We start from the raw sequence: 21,000 nt of genomic DNA, 5'->3' as shown, positions 1-21,000 counted from the left end.
TTAGATCCTATCATCCCACTGCTTAAAGCTCCCTACAGGCTGCTTCTCATCACACATGGAGTGAAATCCAAACTCCTTCCTACAACCTACAAGGTCTTACCACATGTTACCTTGGACTCCTCTCTAGACTTCCTTCTCACCTTCCCCTCTCACTTGACTTCCAACCACGTGAGCCTTATTCCTCAAGCAGGTCAAGCTGTTTCTCTCCCCCGGGTTTTATACCTGTTGTTCTCTTTATCTGTACACTTTTCTCCACATACAATTCCTACACCTCATCAAGAACACTACTTAAATGCCACCTCCTTAGAAAGGCCTCTAGAATCATTGTTTTTAAAATGGTTCTTTCTCCCCACCCCAACATCACTGCACCCCCTTATCTGACTTTACTTTTATAACACTAATCAACAACTCAATCAATTTGTTTGTCTTCTTTAATATTGCCCCCACAACACTGTAAATTGCCAGGACTCAGAAAAATATCTGGCACACAGAAGGAAATAAAGAAATCTTTATTGAATGAAGGGAAAAAGGGAGGAATGATGATGAATTCACCTTCTCCCAAGACAGTTTATTCATTCCATCTCTTAACTGAAAACAGCCTACCTAATTTTTCATGCATTGTTCCTATTGCTATCTTCTGGAACAAAATACAAGATATCTATCTTCATTTGACATGATAAATATTTATTGAATAAATGGACAGATGGGTGGGTGAGTGATGGATGGATGGGTGGTGAGAGGGAGAGAGAGTGGGAGGGAGAGAGAGTGGGAGGGAGAGAGGGAGGGATGAAGGGATGGAGGAAAGGAGGGAGGGAAGGATAAACTTTGGTCTCAACCTGTGATAGATCAGAATCCCTATAAATTGTTCAGTTATTTTTAAGTAAATAAGTACTCAAAAACTATAATTCTTTTTATTATTTTGCTCCTCATCTTTCATCTCTTTATGTCATTTATTCATTAAAAGACCTAGATTTCAGGTGGTCATTAAATTTCTTTTGGCTAGAGAGCTCCCATGAATGTTAGACCTTGTGAAAACCCCTAAATACCTTTTATTATAGAAAACTGTTACCATGATGCCCTCCCCTTCAAGTCTATAATATATTTTACTTATATCAAGCAAGCTTTCTAATTTCATCTCCCAAGCAGTAAAATTTCCAACATCTAGTCACTGTCCCTGGCAGCTCCAGGAAAGTCCTTACACCAACCCCTTTTTCTTGTCAGATATGATGCTTGACACGCCCCCTAATTGCCAGCGTCCCACTCCTTATGCATAGCCCCCGTGCTCTGGTCCACCCAACTGTCATTTTTCTTCCAGGTAACATCATAAGTGCCAAGTCCTCATCTCCTCTCAAAAGTTCCATCCCATTCAGAGGTTGCATCAGCAACATCACAAGTGATCCAAGCTCCAAAGCTCAACTCCATCCATCAAAAGCCTATCCACACACCCCAGCTCTGCACAATGACTTGCAGTCATTTCAGTTTTACAGAAAAACTAACCCTTTAGGATATTTGAAGGTGAGGTGGAAGAAGAAAGAAAAAATGGTTACAGACCTGGTCCTGAAGTCTAATCAAGAACGGTAAAAAATCTCCTCCCAGAAAGGATTTCACATTATCCGGTGACTTTCTAGATGGAGTAAACCACTCAAGGTTAACACTTATTACCCTAGAGATAGTCAACAGTGGCTCAGAACCCAGAGCTGTACTTGCACCAAGGCTCCTGCACTATTCTCCCAGTGCATCTCAATCTCCCCCTGTTATACACACATCCACGTACACATCTTGCTGAGTTTCAAGCACCTCTAGCACTTAGCATAATATCTGGCCCATCATAATAATAGCCAACACTTATCATCCACCATACCCTCTGCTCAGCGTTTTACAAAAGCCTTCCAACCACACTAGAAGTAGAACTATTATTATCCTCATTTTATAGATAAGGAAACTTTCACATGTTTATCTCTCTTATTTATCTCTTTTATTTAACCAGAATCTATAAAGAAGCTGTTCCTGTCCACATTTTTTAGACGAGGAAATTGAGTACTAAAGAAATTAAATAACTTGAATAATCAAAGCCAGCCATCTGTTCCACGTGGCAGGATAGATTCAAAACCAGGACTCTAACTCTACAATCTATGTCTTTTTCATCCTGCAGGAGGAAGGACATCAAAGCAGGGTGTCTTTTTCATCCTGCCTCCCAAGAGTAGTCTGCCATGAGAAATACAAAACCATACAATTTAATAATCAAAAATACATTTTAAAGAAAAGAGAAGTAGATGTACTAGATAGCTGGGATGTGTTGGTTGCTACAATTGAATATTAACTTAACTGTAAGCTTCTGCCTGCCAGCTAGGGCAAAAATTCTAGGTACTGGACTGGTCCTGTGACTGAGTCAGCATACAACAGCTACGTTGGAGGGTTAACTTTCTCCAGATTCCATTTTTAGGTATGTAATAATAAATGTGCAATGTCCTGTCCTGATATATTAGAAAGGATGTATTTACTTTAAGCACATGTATCCATGTAGAGTTCACAGAACTAATACACACATAGAATATAGGGATGACTTGCAAGAACTCCCCCTTATCAGAGGATGCATTCCTCCTGCAGAGCATGCTAAGTGTAGAGCAGTGGAGAGAGAAGGGAGTCACCAAGGAAGGAACTAAAGGAAAAGAATGATCATTTGTTAAAGTATTATGCCATCTCATCATATCTTCTCAACAGCTAAGTAAAATAAGCATTAATAGTCACGATTTTATACTTGATAATGGCAAAGGCTAAGTAATAACTAGAATATTATTTACCTAAAAAATAACTAGAGGAATATAATTTGAGCCTAGATCTATCACCTCCATTTCTTATAAATGGAAGATGGGCATCTGGTCCCCATTCCGTCTCTTGCTAGTTGTGTGACTGACCTGAGGCAAGTCACAAAAGCTCCGTTGATACCTGAGTCATCAGCTGATAAAAGGGATCACTGAGTTGGTGGAAAAGTAAAAATGAAATAATAGGTAAAACTGGCTGGGCACAGTGGCTCATACCTGTAATCCCAGCACTTTGGGAGGCCAAGGCAGGCAGATGGCTTGAGCCCAGGAGTTCGAGACCAATCTGGCACAAATCTTAAAACCTCATCTCTAATAAAAATACAAAAATTAGCTGGGCATGGTGGCACGTGACTGTAATCCCAGTTACTCAGGAGGCTGAAGTGGGAGAATCACTTGAACCCAGGAGACAGAGGTTGCAGTGAGCCGAGATCACACCACTGTACTCTAGCCTGGGCAACAGAGCAAGACTCCATCTCAAAAAAAAAAAGAAAAAGCTCCCTCTCCCTCTCCCTCTCCCGTCTCCCGCTTTCCAGGTCTCCCCCTCTCCCTCGTCTCTGTCTCCTGCTTTCCACGGTCTCCCTCTGTTGCCGAGGCTGGACTGTACTGCCGCGATCTCAGCTCACTGCAACCTACCTGCCTGATTCTCCTGCCTCAGCCTGCCTAGTGCCTGGGATTGCAGACGCGCGCCGCCACGCCTGACTGGTTTTGGTATTTTTTGGTGGAGACGGGGTTTCGCCATGTTGGCCGGGCTGGTCTCCAGCTCCTGGCCTCCCAAAGCACTGAGATTGCAGCCTCTGCCCGGCCGCCACCCCGTCTAGGAAGTGAGGAGTGTCTCTGCCTGGCCACCCATGGTCTGGGATGTGAGGAGCCCCTCTGCCCGGCCGCCCAGTCTGGGAAGTGAGGAGCGCCTCTTCCCAGCCGTCATCCTGTCTAGGAAGTGAGGAGCGTCTCTGCCCGGCCTCCCATCGTCTGGGATGTGGGGAGCGCCTCTGCCCGGCAGCCCCATCTGGGAGGTGAGGAGCGTCTCTACCCGGCCGCCACCCCGTCTGAGAAGGGAGGAGCGCCTCTGCCCGGCAGCCACCCTGTCTGGGAAGTGAGGAGCGTCTCTGGCCGCCACCCCGTCTGGGAGGTGGGGGGCGCCCCCGCCTGGCAGCCGCCCCCTCTGGGAGGTGGGGGGCGCCTCTGCCCGGCAGCCCCGTCTCGGGGGTGTGGGGGCCCCTCTGCCCGGCCGCCACGTCTGGGAAGTGAGGAGCCCCTCTGCCCGGCCGCCACCCCGTCTGGGAGGTGTACCCAACACCTCATTGAGAAAGGGCCATGATGACGATGGCGGTTTTGTCAAATAGAAAAGGGGGAAATGTGGGGAAAAGAAAGAGAGATCAGATTGTTACTGTGTCTGTGTAGAAAGAAGTAGACATAGGAGACTCCATTTTGTTCTGTACTAAGAAAAATTCTTCTGCCTTGGGATGCTGTTAATCTATAACCTTACCCCCAACCCCCTGCTCTCTGAAACATGTGCTGTGTCAACTCAGGGTTAAATGGATTAAGGGCGGTGCAAGATGTGCTTTGTTAAACAGATGCTTGAAGGCAGCATACTCGTTAACAGCCACTCCCTAATCTCAAGTACCCAGGGACACAAACACTGCGGAAGGCCACGGCAGGGTCCTCTGCCTAGGAAAACCAGAGACCTTTGTCCACATGGTTATCTGCTGACCTTCCCTCCACTATTGTCCTATGACCCTGCCAAATACCCCTCTCCGAGAAACACCCAAGAATGATCAATAAATACTAAAAAAATTTAAAAAAAAAAGAAAAAGAAAAAAAGAAAAAATACACACACAAAACAAAAAACTGAAAAAGAATAGAGTATTTCATAAATTGTAGCCTCCTTACTTCTTATTCATCTTTTACAGCTTAGCTCAAAGTTATTTTCTCAGAGAAGCCTTCCCCAACCTTCTTGATAAGATTCAATCCCTATAGTATACCTTTTTCTTTGTTCACCTTATTAGAGTCACAGTTTTCACTGATGCACTTACTGAATTGTCTGCCTCTCCAGTCTACAGCTCCACGAAGGCAGAAACCCACCTGGTTTGGCTCAGCATTATTATAACTCCAGTGCTTAGCACAGTGCCTGGCATTTAGTAGGCACACAATAAATTTTTGTGGGTTAAATGCATCAATATGTTTGTGTTAATGTTAAATTATAATTTTATATCATAAAATATACAATTACAATGTATAAAACTTATAATTATAAAAAGAAAAATTAAAACCCAATTTATTACCTAGGAGCCACACTTTCTAGTCATCTTAACCATCTGGAACTTAAAAGTAAAAAGAAAAAAATCTATGGGGAAAATGACTGTCATAAAGCCCACACACTTGACTCTTTAGGAGAGGTGGATCCACCCTCAAGCCATGATTCAGACAATCGGGCATAAAATAATGCAGGGAATGACAGCAGCTAGGACACCCGACAGCTATCAAGTGACAGCCAACAGCAGCAGAAGGAGCCAGAGTGTAGAAATGCAGGCTGGCTCTGTAGTACAGCAGTCTAAAGGCATTTAACTTGGGGGCCACTGTCCCAAGCACCTAGCATCCCCAGGAGACACTCTCTCATCACTTAGTGCAATGGCTGATGTTCCAGGGAGTCTTCAGGAGAATAAATATAATGTCTAAGACACTCGGTGTATAAGCAAAAAGACACAGTCAAAGATCCCAGAAATGTCTGCCTGCCAGAGTGAAAAATTAAAACTGTTTCAGCAGTACATAAACTTCCCTAAAATGGAAAAGATGTGTCACCTCATGACTGCTTTGCATAACTAAGGTGTCAGTGATACATGCTTTCATCAGATACAGGTTAGAACCAATTATTTGTGTTTAAACTTCTCCTCTCAAGAAGTCTTCATACCTCCTACCAAGGTCTTACAAGTGAATCCCAAAACAAACTTCAGAGCACCACTATAAATTCTTATACAAATGACCTAAGTAAGAAATTATTCAGTCCCGATCTCTCCTTACCAAGCTGGAGAAACATGCAACCTAAAGCCAATTTACAATGCAGGAAGGCAGGGGCGCAGCCAGCCAGGTGCACACAGAGGATACAGCAAGGTGATAAAGACGAAACTATGATCATTTGCAGATTCAAATAAAGGGAATTTCTAAGAGCAGAAAAAATTCTAACCCATTGCTAGGTTCACAGCTAAGACCTCCATATGACAGATAAGCATACAGATTTATTTACTGTAAGTTTTACATGACAGAGAGCCTTCAGACATGAACACCCAGAGAAACAGAGAAATCTATGTATTTTTATACTAAGTTTGACGAAGAAGTAGATAGTCATGGAGAACTATAACTGGAGGACAAAAGGACATGATCTGATGGTAATAAACTGGGAAAATTTTAGCAAGGTCTGTTTTGTTCAAATCCTTCTTAGTGTGTCTGTGTCTTCCAGGATAAAGATATTCCCTTCCTCAGGGTACAGGGAGGGTACCTCTTATGAACTACTTTACAGGAAGGTCAGAGAATTCATTTACGGCCTGCTTCAGGAGAGAAAGGCAAGAGGAAGGTCAGAGAGACTTTCCTATTACTGCTGTTTTCTCCAATACTAAAGTACCATATTTTGGGATTGCATGTCCCGAACTCCATCAACTAATTGGTACAAGAACGAGGAAGCCTCCATGAAAGCCAAGCTGGAAAACAGGTTTGTTCTCATGGTTAGAGTTCACACATATATTAGCTAATATGCAATATATAATAGTGTGTAATATTACGCAACTCTTTGACTACCCTATGTCTCCATTTTTTTGTTTGTTTGTTTTCTAGACAGGGTCTCTGGGTCTGTTACCTTGACTGGAGTACAGTGGTGCAATCTCAGCTCACTGCAACCTCTCTCCCTCCTGGGCTCAGGTGATCCTCCCACTTCAGCCTCCCTAGTAGCTGAGACTACAGTTGTGTGCCATCATGCCTGGCTAATACTTGTAATTTTTGTAGAGACAGGGTTTCATCATGTTGCCCAGGCTGGTCTCCAACTCCTGGGGTCAAGCGATCTGCCTACCTCAGCCTCCCAAAATACTGGGATTACAGCATGAGTCGCTGGGCCTGGCCTCATATCTCATTTTCTATATTTGTAATATGGGAATAGGGTTTTGAAGAGAATTAAACAGCTGATATAAGTAAAGAACAGCAGCTGGCACATAGAAGGCACTTTTTAAGTGTTAGTTATTATTATTGTTAATATAATTATTATTATTCAGCAACTAACCCGTTGTTGTGTACTGAGCTAGGCTAGTAGCCAGAGCAGGAAAGAAGACAGACATGCAAAGACAGATGATTAAACAAACAAAAACAGTAACTAGTTTTACATAAGGGGAAAGGGGAAATTAAAAGGTTGCTACGGCACAAAAAATGGTGGTGAGGGAGCTACCTTGGTTAGAATGAGCAAGGAAAGCCTCTCTGAGGAGTTAGTATTTAAGATGAGAAGAAGTCAATTGTGCTAATACCAGAAGGAAATTTGTTCCAGGCATAAGAAAGAGTAAGTGCAAAGACCTTGGAGCAGAAAGAAGCATGGCAAGTTCTACAAACTATTAGGAGTCCTGATGTGGCTGAGCTGAGTAAGCCAAAGGGAGACTTTTGAGTCCAAGGAGAATGGAAAAGTGAGCCAAGGAGAATGGAAGGACAATCTGAGGCTAAAGAGTTCATCCCAGTATCAATGCACTCCAGTTAGGTCACATGCCCTTTGGAATATAACAGAATTTCTCTTTCTGTCTCTCACTCTCTGACTCCACTTTCCATTTCTATGAACTGTGACAGCAATGCCCATAATACAGGATCATACTCAGGAGTAATTCTCACACTATTAACCTTCTCTCTTGAGTTTCTTAAATAAACATACTCTCAAAGGTAAACACATGAAATAGATACTGGTAACCATTTTGTGAATATCATACTGAATCCTAATAAGAAGAGGTTAGGAAAAAGAACCAACATTTATCCATCCCCTTCTATGCACCAAGCACTGCTCTAGACACTTAACAGATATGTTAAATCACTTAATTCTCACAGCAACTTTCTGAGGGACCTATCAGTATCTTCCTTTTACAGAAAAGATATTAAACTTAACATCAGAGTTGTTAAGTAACTTGCCCAAGGTGACCCAGCTAATAAGGCAGAACTTGGATTTGAACATAGAACTCTCTGGCTCCACCATTCATTCCAGCAACAGCAATTTATTCCATATTAAGCACTTCTCATGAGTTAGACTTTATTTAGTCAGCTCATGCCCATTTCTCTTTGACATTTGGCATTTTACCTTTTTTGTGACCCAGAGCATAACAGCTAAGAGCCAAGACCTTGGCAGACCCAGCTGAGAAAGGCATTTATTTGTTGGAAATAACAGAAGACACCACAAAGAAGATCTGTAGGAGCTACTTCACTAGGGATTTAAGAGTAAATGTTTTACTATGAAAAGAGAAGTTTAGAGCTCGTGAGCATCTTGCAAATAGAAAGCTAATTTGCTTTATCAATTTTTGTCTGCTGTGCTTGATCCTTGGGATAATTTGTGAGCCACTGTATCAGCCTCACTTATATTGTAGTCTTTTATCATATGAAAGCAAGATATATTTTTTGCTGTCAAAACTAATCAAAGCATCTAAAGAAACCAAAGCAACCTTATTTACTTCCTCAGAGATCACAGCAAATGTCCTCCTGGTATTTTTTTTCATATATGTTTTTGTTTTTTTTGTTTGTTTGTTTGTTTGTTTTTTGTCCACACATCAGGTCACTTAAATTAAGGACAATATATCTTCATTTCAAATGCTGGTTGATATCCCTTAAATGTTTGCTTTTTTAAAAAAATTAATTCAAGTCTAAAACTGGCAATAATGGACACTGTATTATTAACGATTTAAATCAAAGTTTAATGCTTTTGACATCACAAAGACAGAGATCCCACATTATAATAACCTTTGCCAAATGAATAGTAAACTAAATATAGGCTTCTGAGACAGCTAATCCTAAAAGGTATGATACAGATGAGAGTAGTTAAATATAGCAATTATTGATATGTGCTCTCATTCCAATATAGGGGAGGGATAGAGGTTGTTTAATTTTAATATCCCCAGAGGTTGACTTTGCTCGTAACATTTATAAAATATTGAAAGACAAGACATGGTACAGATGTGAATTCCGCAGTTGGTTTTTTCAGTTGCCCTTGAAAGCAGCTGCCATAAATCTTGGATGAAGCCAATAAGGCTGATGATTCTGATCTTCAATTCATTCTTTTCTATCCTTCAAAAGGTAAATGATCCTGATGGAATTAGAGCTAAGCAGAATGGCTTTCTTCTGTGATCTGCATAGCCAATGATGCACGCTGCCATCATTAGCAAAGTGGAGCCAGTTCCCTTGTGTGGCTGTGCATGTGCACTCAGGGTTGAACAGCGTTTTGAGTGAGAAAGACACTTAAACACTGAGCTCAGAAACCTTCTATTTCCCTTCCCTTCCCCCCTTGATTTTACTTCTCCCTTCTGTGTCAGCTCAGCAGAATGCCAAAGTGTGAACTGAATGTATGAGAATCAAGTACAAAGCTCTCCCAATTCCTGCTTTGGCATTTGAAAAAGTCTCAGCAAAAGATTTTTTTTCAGGCTGACTCTGAAAAGAGTACTACAAAAAGTTGTAGAAAAGTTATATTTAAGGCAGTTCAAGGCTTCCCTTACAGAAAACACTGGGGCCTTTCCTACTGAAACAGCTAAGTCAGATGAATCCTTTTCTATCCCTGTGGTGAAACATAATGTGGCTTTCTTAGGTCCCACTCAGTCATATGATACAATAAGACATTGTATCCTGTCATTAGGGATGGCGATAAATGTATTTGTGTGGGTTTGCAACTCTGCATCAGACCGCAAGGCAAACCCAGTTAAAACAACCACAGAGAGAATCATCTATCTTCATAAATTCAGTTGCAAAGAGAAATTCATCATGTTTACTGTCTTTAAGAAAGGAGTGAGTCTTGTAATAAAATGTTCTCTGGTCCAGATTCTTTGTATTTATGGGGTCCTTTTCTTTCTGCCTTTCACACAGAGCATGGTATATTCTAAACCAGTGGCTGTACCTTCATTAGCATAACATAATAAATAAGTTATGTGCCTTGGAATGAAGAATGTGCTTGGAGAGGGTGAGAAAGGAATATCCCTTCCATGGTAAGTGACATTCTTTAAAAGCTGTAGGTATAAGAAACTGCAGGGCTGAATATTTTGAACCAAAAAAAAAGCAAAAGATACAAAGGACCTTTGAAGATATACCCCATCCTACCCTACTTTGTTACTCCCTAAATTACAGAGAATTTTTGTGGGAATATGTTCATTTATTCAACAGACATGTATTCAGTATTTCTGTGTGCCAGGTATTGCAAAAACAAGCATCCAAAAATAATAAAATAGTTCTAAAACCATTTTTTTTTCATTTTACCTTAAAACACTGCTATCGTATGCATGAACATAGACATGAACTCCCATAATATGAAACTGGCCACTTTTCTAAGAAAAATGACCCAAAATGGGCTTTTAGGCTCATTGTGATCTTTTTCTCCCTCCCTGGGCCAAAGAAAAGTGATGACAAATGTTGTAAGCCAATCTAGGAGCCAGGGAAGTTCAAGGGCTAGAAGAATGTTTCTGAGCTACAGTGGTCTGTGAGCACTTTTATGGCCCATTTGTCAGAAGCTTTGTGGTGGGGTGTCCCTCAGCTTTGTCCTTTAAATTGTATAATTCCATCAATTTCTGCTAGTGTCCTGGAAAATTTATATTATCTTAGCTTTCTTGCCTAGTTTTAAACGATTTTCTAGGAGGAGGGGTATTTTTCAATTTAGCTTTTTTTTTTTTTTTTTGATGTCACATTTCAAATAGAGAAGAGGATGAATTCTGGAAATTAGTGTGACAGAGCAAGGACTCTGGAATCCAATTGCCTATGTGCGAATATTTTCTCTACCTTTTATTAGCTCTGAGTCTTTGGCAAAGTTTTCTAACCTATTATAGCTCATTTTCTTTACTTGTAAATTGTGGGTGATAATTCCTACCTCATAGGGTTATGAGAGATTAAATGAGGTAAAACTTGTAAAACACTTGGATGAATGCCTAGCACATAGTAAGTACACAATAAACAAAAACTGTAATTACAAACTGGTAAATTTAAATGTAATTCCTAATGGTAAATAAAAAGCTTTGGATGATTTGCAAATATTTAGAAAAATTCACGAATACCAAGAACAATGAATAGATTAAGAAGAAATAATTTGGCAAACAAATCTCGTTTCATTGTATGATAGGACTAGTAAATTGGAGGGCCCAGGAGAGCTCCATGATTATGATAGTTGTAGAGTTCCTCCCAAGTCATTTGGTGTAGTCTCTGATTATTACGGTAACCATAATACTCTCCACCAAACCAGAATACTGTTGAGAGTGAAAAGGTGTGCTATTTAATTATGCCTCAACAGCAGGTGCAAAGCAGAACTTAATGGGGTAAACTGGAACTCTCCTGAGCAAACCAGTCTATATGGTCATCCTATCTGCAACATCCTTTGAATAATAAGACAATGAGTTTGAGTGGTTAAGTTGACTCGTGTCTAGTTAAACAAACATATCCCAAAGAAGATGATTTGTGAAAATTCCAAGAGCTCTGTCCTCCCACCTTTTCTCTATAACATTTTCATCAGTGACCTGGATAAAGATATAGGCTGCATATTAATTAAGTTTACAGGTAGCATAGATTGTAGCAGAATGGCTAATATGAGAGATGTCAGAATACAGAAATAAAATTATCTTTAAAGTGGAACATTAAAGTGAACTCAAGTAACTGTATAGAAATAAAATGTGAAGTCCTGGCTTTAGACGGAAAACAATCAACTGCACAAATGGGATGCAAAAAAAAAAGGTTTATATGGTTTATAATGCTTTGTATGAATTTAAAAAAAGTGCCTACGGGGTTTAGTTGATCACAAACTTAACATGAACTTTTAAAAGGCAGTCATGTCAGAGCATGCCTTTGCTCTGCTTTGCATTGGAGAGCTGTAATAGAACCAATAAACTGGAAAAAAAAAATAAAAGCAGATTTTTTATTTCATTGTGAAACAGGCTGACTTGTAAGGAAGTGAAAGAATGCAACCAAACCATTGTTAAAGTGGATGTTGATGGGATTCTTGCACTGAGGAGACTGGACCAGATGATCCCTAAGGTCCCTCCCAGTGAATTTCTTGTGAATTTCCATATCTCATTCACACTACATCCCACTGCCAGGTATGCAAAATGTGTAGATCTACTAACGTTGCCTCAATTTTAAAAGCTCACAAAAACCAAACTCTAGCATTTTTTCTTCCCATTTTAAGAATGTACCTTTCTTCTTCTGGGTGGTTCATCATGCCAGCCTCTATGTTCCCAGGGCACCTTGTACTTGTCTCTCTCTCTCTTTCTCTCAGCCCTTATCACACTGAATGGTAAAGAGTCATTCTTAATCTGCCTTCTACCACCAAATTAGGAGCTCCCTAGAAGGTAGAGCCTAGCTTCCATGAGTGCTTAATTGTTTTAAGAATAACTAGTTGGATAAAAGAACAAATATAAAAATGGATGGACATAAATCTGTATTCCCCTGTCTTTCCTAGAAAATATTTCTACTATTACTTTTAGAAAAATCTCTTTTCAGAAAAAGAAAAACAGAAATCTTAAAAAGGACTTAGGCAGCCTTCTGCTTAAAAAATGTCCTCCAAACCTCATATAATTCAATCTAAGTGTTCTTCTCTGTGGAATCAAAAGTTCAATTCTCTCACAAATTACAGACTAATGCAACTATTTCCCCTCTATATAGAATCTCTTTACCAAGTGAAACAAACTCATGGCCATAGGAAAGCTAATGTTTCTGTTGTACTGCTTTTTAGAATTTAAAGCAATGATGATCAAACACACACTTCCCTTGGAATATGAAGAAAGGGTCACACATATACTTCCCCAGTGAGTTAGTTATTGTAGATGTAAAAACCAAACCCTCTACAGCCTACAGTAACACTGATTTAAGGCCTAATTCTCTGAGCACACAATATAAATCCTTCCAGCCAAATGTCCACTGATCTGGAACTAGAATCCACAAGACAATCACCTTCAAAGAATCTTATAGTGCAACTAATGTAATGCAATAAATTTAAAAGACCAGCTTGCTTTTCCCTTCTTCTGCCACAGTGGAAAAAAACAACTGCAGAAAAACATGAACCAAGAAAATTGCAAAATGGAGCTGGATTAGTAACGTGTGTACCTTTTAAATTCTACTCATTTGGATACCTGAATTTTATTTGTCTCTTCTCCAGTTGTTTTTCAAGAATATTATAAAATTACACAAGTTGCTAAGACACCCCCATATTTGTGGTCTCATGATGTTCAGAAAAGTATTGATATTCAATAATATCAGCTATCTATTACAGTACAATTTCTTAGGTTTGGTTAACATTAAGTATCTGTTAAGCTTTTCACACACCTCACCAACAAATGATTGATTTGACTCTAGTTGCTTAATTTCAACTGAGCCTCAGTGCAGTCCTTTTTCTACCTAGTTTTTGTTTTCTTTCCTCCTTTTAAAAAAAATTGACCAACAGGAAAGAAAAGTGCTTTAATCCCTCACTTATTTTTAAATAAAATGTTCAGTTATCTCAGGCAGACAATAAGTCATAAAGTAGACACGGTGATTCAGGCAGTAATCTATGGGCACATAGATCATCCTGCAATGGTATATTAATCATTACACTTAAAGACAAGACAGAGGGATGACATTTTTTCAATTGTGTCTGCTGCAACTCAGCAACATTCAAGAATTTTTAATCTGGCCCATTTCTGCAAATAGAAATGGTTTTCATCTAGAAACATTTTCCAACCACACCCCTGAGCAGGATGAAAGCAACACCAGGAAAGTAGAACTGTTCCTGAATACAAAAAGGTTGTTTTAAATAGTTAAGAAACCAATGAGAATAATGTACCTTTCCAAAAAAATGTAATCCTAAAAATAGAAATGTTCCATGACAAAATCCAAGGTCTGCCACATGTGAGCAATATGATCTTGATCAAGTCACTTAACATTCAGCCTTCAATCTACCCCTCTGTTAAATGTGAATAACCATGTCAACCCTTTAGTATGACAGTGGGGGTACTGGCCATGTGTGCAAATTCCCTAGAAATTTGTAGTAATATGTGTAATCTGAATGCCCATATTAGGCACTCAAAACTCCAATTATTATTGCTTCAAAAACTTTTATCTTAGACATCCCTCATGCTCTTAATATACTTATATAAGATCTCTGATTCAGCATCAGTTACTGTGTGCAAGGATAGCAGAGCAGCAGAAGCTTCATCATATCTGCAAGGGTAACTCTAGCTAACAGCACCTACTGTCCGCCCTCCATCCTACTACAGTACACTCATTCTCTCCACACTGGAGTCTATGACTGATTGCCAGCACCTGGTACTTGCTTCCATCTAACTGGTATCTGTAAGTCTTCTAGTAAACAAAAAATAATTCCTCCCACAGAAAGTTTGGGAACCCCAGTATACTCAATGCCAAACAGATTGTCGTTCCAAGCATCAAGATGTTGGGGGTCATGTAGATCTAACATATCAACAAATGACCAACCTCTTCACATTGTATGGAGAGAACCCATAATTCCGTGCCTATTGTAAACATGGTAATAAAGTGAGATTCCTTTTAATAGTACTTTTCACATTGCAAAATATTTAGTCATTGCTTTCTAATGCCACTTTAGATTGTAATGTTATGTTTTTAAAACTTAGTAAACTCAGACTACATGGTTTCATTACCATTCTGGCTGGAATCCCAGCTTTTGGGTTTCTCCCACTTCTCGAGTGGACTCAGAAGACTTCTGGGGCTCCTAATTGTATGGGCCATATTTACATCTCCTAATCTGACCTGAAATAAGTGTGAGTCATCCAAGCCTGAAAACTGGCCAGTCATTGATTTCTTGAAGCACAACCATATTGTTTTTTAGTTTCAAAGATTAGAAGGCGTAGAAAGTACAGCTATATCCAGGCTTTGGAGGACCTTAGAGCTACAAGCACCCTGTGATTGACCAAGAGAAGACCTTGCAGATACTGAGAATAAACGCCATGGGGAGAAGCGAGAACTGCTGCATAGGGCTAAAAAAAGCAAATAAATGCTTTCCGTATTGGGATAAGTGAGGCAAAAGTTGGGGTAATTCTAGAAAGAGTATCATATAGTGAAGTGAAATGAAATCATGTATGTAACACGGTTAGTACAATGTTGGACACAGAGTAAGTACTGAATACAATTGTGATGACAATGATACTATACCTCATAGACTATGAGGTCTTCAAGAACTTCCAAGTGTAAGGACTATATTTTACTCATTTTCCTGTCCCTAGTATCCAGCTCAGTGACCGGGAGACAGATCTCATTTATCGTTTTTTGAGCAAAATTGACTAAAACCGAACAGAGAATTGCCACTGTTAAGAAAAGAGAAAGGCCAAGAGAAGAAAAATCAGAGAGCTCATGATGAAAAACCAAAGTGTGTAAAAAGACAGTGGAAGAGGTAAGCATCAGGTCATTGTTGAGGAATATTCACACTTGATCTTAGCCAAAAGGCCAAGAAGCGATTGTTGAGGAATGTTCTAGATAAACAATGCCCACGACACAACAAAGCATTCCCTTCTTTGAGTTCCACAGTCACATCAAACCAACACAAAATGAATTGTTGTTAAAAAACATGGACCTCTTTGCTTTTCAAAGTTTAAAAGTAAATTTTCTCCTCAAGTAAGATGAGTCTTGGTAACTAACTAGAAAAGAATGTTTAAAGGAAGGGGCTGAGCATTCAGGAATGTCCAACACCATCTGTTTCCCTGAGGCTGGCACTGACGGTTGACAAGCAAAGGAAGAAAGCATGTTCTGCCTTAATCAACTCTAAAATACCCTCCCCATTATTAATAACAATTACAATCACCAATATCTGTTAGGGCTGACTGTCCCAAGCTCTGTGCGTAGTGACAGCAACCCAACCAGGTGAACATTACTACCCTTTTATTACAAAGAGAAAAATTGGGGCTAGAAAAGATTAATTTCTCATACACCCAATAAGTAGAAGAGTCATGTGTAGACTCAGGTTTGTGGAACTCCAAAGACTGAATCTTAGTCGTTACCATAAACCAGCAGTCTACTATTATTCTGCAATAAAATGTGCTCATAGATTCTACTATATGCTTTAATTTCTCTACTGTTTCATAGGTATTGCCTTTCATCACAGGTTTTAAACATGGACTCCAGAAAGCAATTGCTAATATGGAGGATGAATTCCCTAAAACCCAAAGGAAGATGCATCAGCACATTGGCAGGTACAATTTTCTGGGGAGAGAAAGGTTTATTGTGACAACAATTCATAAAGGGGTTTGTGGCCCAAAAACATGTTAAGAGCCACTGCATTAGACTATACATTCAAGAACAAAGGGGGCTTATTCTTTATCATCCTGTTGTGACAATACCTCTCTGAAAATTAGTAAGGTTACATAATACTAATTAGGTGTCAGTGGGATCTAAATAAATTTAAGTCTATTATCATTGTTTTATAACTCTGAATTTTAAAGTAGAGGTGAGGATGAGCAAAAAAAAAAAAGAATGGTAAAAAAAATTATTCAAAGGGATATTATTCAAGGAAAGCCAACTTTTTTAGCTATTCTTAAAATATAGTTACTATTCTGAGGAAGAGAAAAAAACAGTTCCACTTGTTTATTTCAATGCCTATTCCCATTTATGCAAAGAAGTACTTAACCACCAGGCAAAGATAAAGATAGGAAGCTCCTGGTGCTGCATCAACATCTTAAATCCCATCTCTCAGCACAGGACCAAAAAGTACCCAGCTTACAATAGCTGGTAGACAGAGCTGCAGATCCATTACATAAACCTGTGCAGAGTTTCTACTGATGACATGAAATCATAGGCACTTTTTGCTGGTGATGGCAACAATCCTCTTTAAAACCTACTTCCTTCTCTGCAGGATTCAATTACCCAAATTACCTAGCTCCCTTCCCTAAGCTTACCAGGAATAGGCCACTTCTCCAAATATTGCCAGACATATTTTTCTCGCCCTGGACTTTCTGTCCTGTGGATGTAATACTTTCCACATCTTTCTTGCTGGTACTTTTCAACTTTCCATTTCCCTTTGGCGAAAGACCGTTCTGCGTTCACGTACACACTAGCAGTCACACACAAAGACATACATACACCCACAGCACAACTGGATACTGTGTTCGTGGCTAGGGAGGATGTTGTTGTTAGGTTAAACTGCTTAGCTAATTCAGCTTCCCAGTGGTGCCCTGATTCTCACTTGCTTTAACACATTTGCCTCTGTAGAAAAATGATTTTCCTTTAAGGGAATCAGGAATTTCCTCTGGAGGCATGTAGTCAGTTGTGTTTTGTTTTGTTTTGTTTTTTTCTTTTCCTTTAAAAAAGAGAGGAAAAAAAGCAAGGCATAAGCATTTTAGTTCTTATTTTATTTGGGATCAAGAGATTTTTGTCCCCATTGAAACAATAAGATAAAGCGATTTGGCCTTTCCAATCTTGCACCAACCCTGAGGTCCTGAGTTCAACCTTTCTCCAAAAAGAAAAATGTCAGGGCTGAAATGTACCAAATTCACCTAATATTCTGTGCTTCACTCTTCAAGAAGATGGATTAAGATGGCTCACCTCACAAAATGGGCATGACTCACTTGAGAAAATAAGAAATGTAGGCCTGTGGTTTAAGTAACTGCACTATTCTGAGGCAGGTTTTAGGCCCTCTGTGTAATTCTCATTTTATAACTCACCAGGGACAATTGTGTAATTATACAGTGCACTCTTTCTATTGGCAAGATCCATTGATCCTTAAGTGTACATTTTCTGCCATCCAATAAACTAGGACGATGAGCAAGCAAGGTTTTCTGCTCCTCTAACAGTGAAGGGCTAATTAGTTGCATTTGCAGATTAATGACTTTCAACTAGAAAGGGTGAATGCAAAGGGATAAGCCACAACCACAGTGACAGAATGCAAATAATGGTATTTATAAGGGCAGGAGGAGGCGTGGGGGCCAGGAAGGGCCATCGATTGCTTTTATCCTCTGCATGGTGACACATTCCAATGAGGGAAGGCATTCTGCCAGCCTGGCTGCCTTCAACAAAGTTAAGGCATAAACAGAATCTGTTGATAGATGCAAGCAAGGCCAGGAGGAGAGGCAGAGAAAGAAATTCTCTACAGAAAGAGCAACAGGGATCAACAAACCTCTCTCTCTTCTCACCCCAGCCAGCCTTTGCCTTCTCTTTGTCAGAGCAGCCTTCAATTTCACCTCGGCTCTCCTGCCCTGTCTCTCACCCTCATCTATAAAGGTTGACTTGATGGTTTGCTAGGAAACTTCCTAGCCAGTATACAAAATAACATGTTTAAGTTCTCTGTTTATTCTCATTTTCTGAAATGACATTATGCATCTGAGTTTGTCTCATTATTATTTTTAATCCTCTCTCTCTCTCCCATGTAAGTGCAAAGGTATTATCTCCTTTCTTTGACTTATTGGGCTAGTAAAAAGGTCTTTCCTCCATTCATAAAATAAAATGAAAGATTTAGAATGGGGGTTACACCAGGATAGAGATCACTGGTTCCCAGACTTCAGGATTTCACTGATTAAAAATATCTTAAAGGAAACTGGGGAGATTGATGTAAGATTTAAATTCTATTACAGCCCTAAGTAATTCACTGATTTTTTTAAGAGAACATTTTTATTTACCATAATAATCATTGTGTAAAAGAAAGTGTGTTTTGAAACCATGAAAAAGGAAAGACAATCCCAGAAAGTAACATAGACCTTGATGAAAAACACCCCACCCTCTCATTTTATTTCTTATTTCTCCATATATTGCTAGGACAAGGTTTTGTTTTGTTTTGTTTGTTTTGAGACAGAGTCTTGCTGTCTCCAGGCTGGAGTGCAGTGGTGCAATCTCGGCTCACTGCAACCTCCACCTACTGGGTTCAAGCAATTCTCCTGCCTCGGCCTCCCCAGTAGCTGGGACTACAGGCGCTTGCCACCACACCCGGCTAATTTTTGTATTTTTAGTAGAGATGGGGTTTTGCCATGTTGGTCAGGCTGGTCTCGAACTCCTGACCTCAGGTGATCCACCCGCCTCGGCCTCCCAAAGTGCTAGGACTACAGGCGTGAGCCACAGCACCCAGACAAAACAAGGTTTTTTAACCAGAGTATAGAGCCCAATTATGTTAAACTCTTAAACTAGGAACATGGTCTGAGTGCACAAATGTCACATCTTTGGACCAGACTTTCCTTATCCTAACTCCACTCCCAGGCAAGTTTATGACCCCCTTATAAATTCTCATTGCAATCTATACTTTTCTTGTATGTAAACATAATTTGTTTGCTGTCTGTTCCCTGTTTTTGTCCACACACTGTCTCCAAGATCTAACATAACATCTACCCATAATAAGCACACAGATTTTTTTTAACTGGATGAACTAAAAATATTATTCTAGTTTTCAATCTGCCACTTACTAGCCAGGTGACCTTTGGAAAATTATTTAATCAAGCTGTTTCTTGCCTCATCGAGCTTGTTTGGGGGATCAGATCAAATGATGCAAGTGAAAGAGCTATGTCAACTGTAAAATTCTATGTAGCTGCAATTTACCAAAAAGAACAATGGATAAGCCAAGAAGCTTTTCTTTCTTCAAGTTGTATTTCTCTACCTACACAATTCTGTTAATTGCCTTTTGTGTCAGGTTTGCCAGCTCTATTTCTCCTTCCAGTTAAAATACGACACCAAAGTTAACCTTAAATTTCTAGAAGAGGGTAAAAAGAACACAAGACTAGACATAAGCAATCTGGTTTCTAGATACCACCCTTCTACCAAACAGTCACAGCCCTCACTTTGGTTCTCTGTTTCTTGATCAATACATTGCAGGATAAAAACCAGCCCCAAAATCCTAGTCCATGGGAATTGTTTCATCAAGATAATATGAGAAATAAGCACCACTCAGGAAAGATTTTACTCTTTGCTATTTAATAATCATTCCTGAGCACTTGTGATTTGCTAGGCATTTGTACATAGTTTAATTAAGTTATTCTAAATAAGATAATTGAGCTATTTAAATTTTTATTTAAAATATTATCCAATGTTTCAAACTATATTTGATTGTCTTCCTGGTGTGGACACATTGAGCCATCTATTAGATCACTTTGCTTTGCTTCGCTTTTTGTTGTTGTTGTTTTAGAGACAGGGTATTGCTCTGTCACCCAGGCAGGAGTACAGTGGTGCCATCATCACTCACTGCAGCCTCAAACTCCTGGGCTCAAGCAATCCCCCTGCCTCAGCCTCCCAAGTAGCTAGGACTAAAGGCATGTGCCACCACCCCCAGCTACTTTGCTTTGTTTTGTAATGTCTTCTCCAGCACTGGTACTCTTCATGAAGACTTATTTTTTTTCTAAACTGATGCTATACATGAGAATAAAAAGTTGAAGTCTGAAGTTCTTCAAATTCAATTCAACAAATGTTGACTGGGTGCTGTAAAAGAAAAATTGCACCAGATCCAGTTAAACAGGTAAGAAACACTTTATTCATGAGTATTGCAATAAAAGAGAGAGACTGAACTCAACTCTGATGAAACAAAAAGTGAAGAAGGGGGAGATTTTTAACCACTGGGGTGAGTTAAAGGAGGAGTGATTAATGTAATTAGGCCATCTGTGTTTGATAACTGTCACTTACGGAAGTTAAGATTCTACACTCTCACAGAATGGGAAAATAGAAACCCTATCACTTTGGATTATTGCTTTTCAAAGGGATGGCTCCCAGGACCTTGAGATATTCCTGGATTGTAGATTTACATCTCAAAAGGGCAGAGAAAAAATTTACAGTTGCAAGTTTTCTAAGGTAAATGCTATTTAAAAAGAGAGGTCAGGGGCTTATAGTTAGAAAGAAGTTCATCTAAAGTTTAGCCAAGCTGAGGGCAGTGTTAAGGCAATCTTGGTAGGTGTTCACAGGGCTGGGCTAGGTACTGGAGGCACTTTGTCCTCTGCCTTCATGAAGCTTACAGTCTCTTTTTTTTGGTTTTCCTTATAGTTCACATTTGAACTATTCATTGTAGATATTTGGGTACCTG

The sequence above is a fragment of the Gorilla gorilla genome, chromosome 13, assembly GCF_029281585.2.
Source record: "Gorilla gorilla gorilla isolate KB3781 chromosome 13, NHGRI_mGorGor1-v2.1_pri, whole genome shotgun sequence".
Classification (NCBI taxonomy): domain Eukaryota; kingdom Metazoa; phylum Chordata; class Mammalia; order Primates; family Hominidae; genus Gorilla; species Gorilla gorilla.
Note: the sequence above shows the minus strand (reverse complement) of the source record.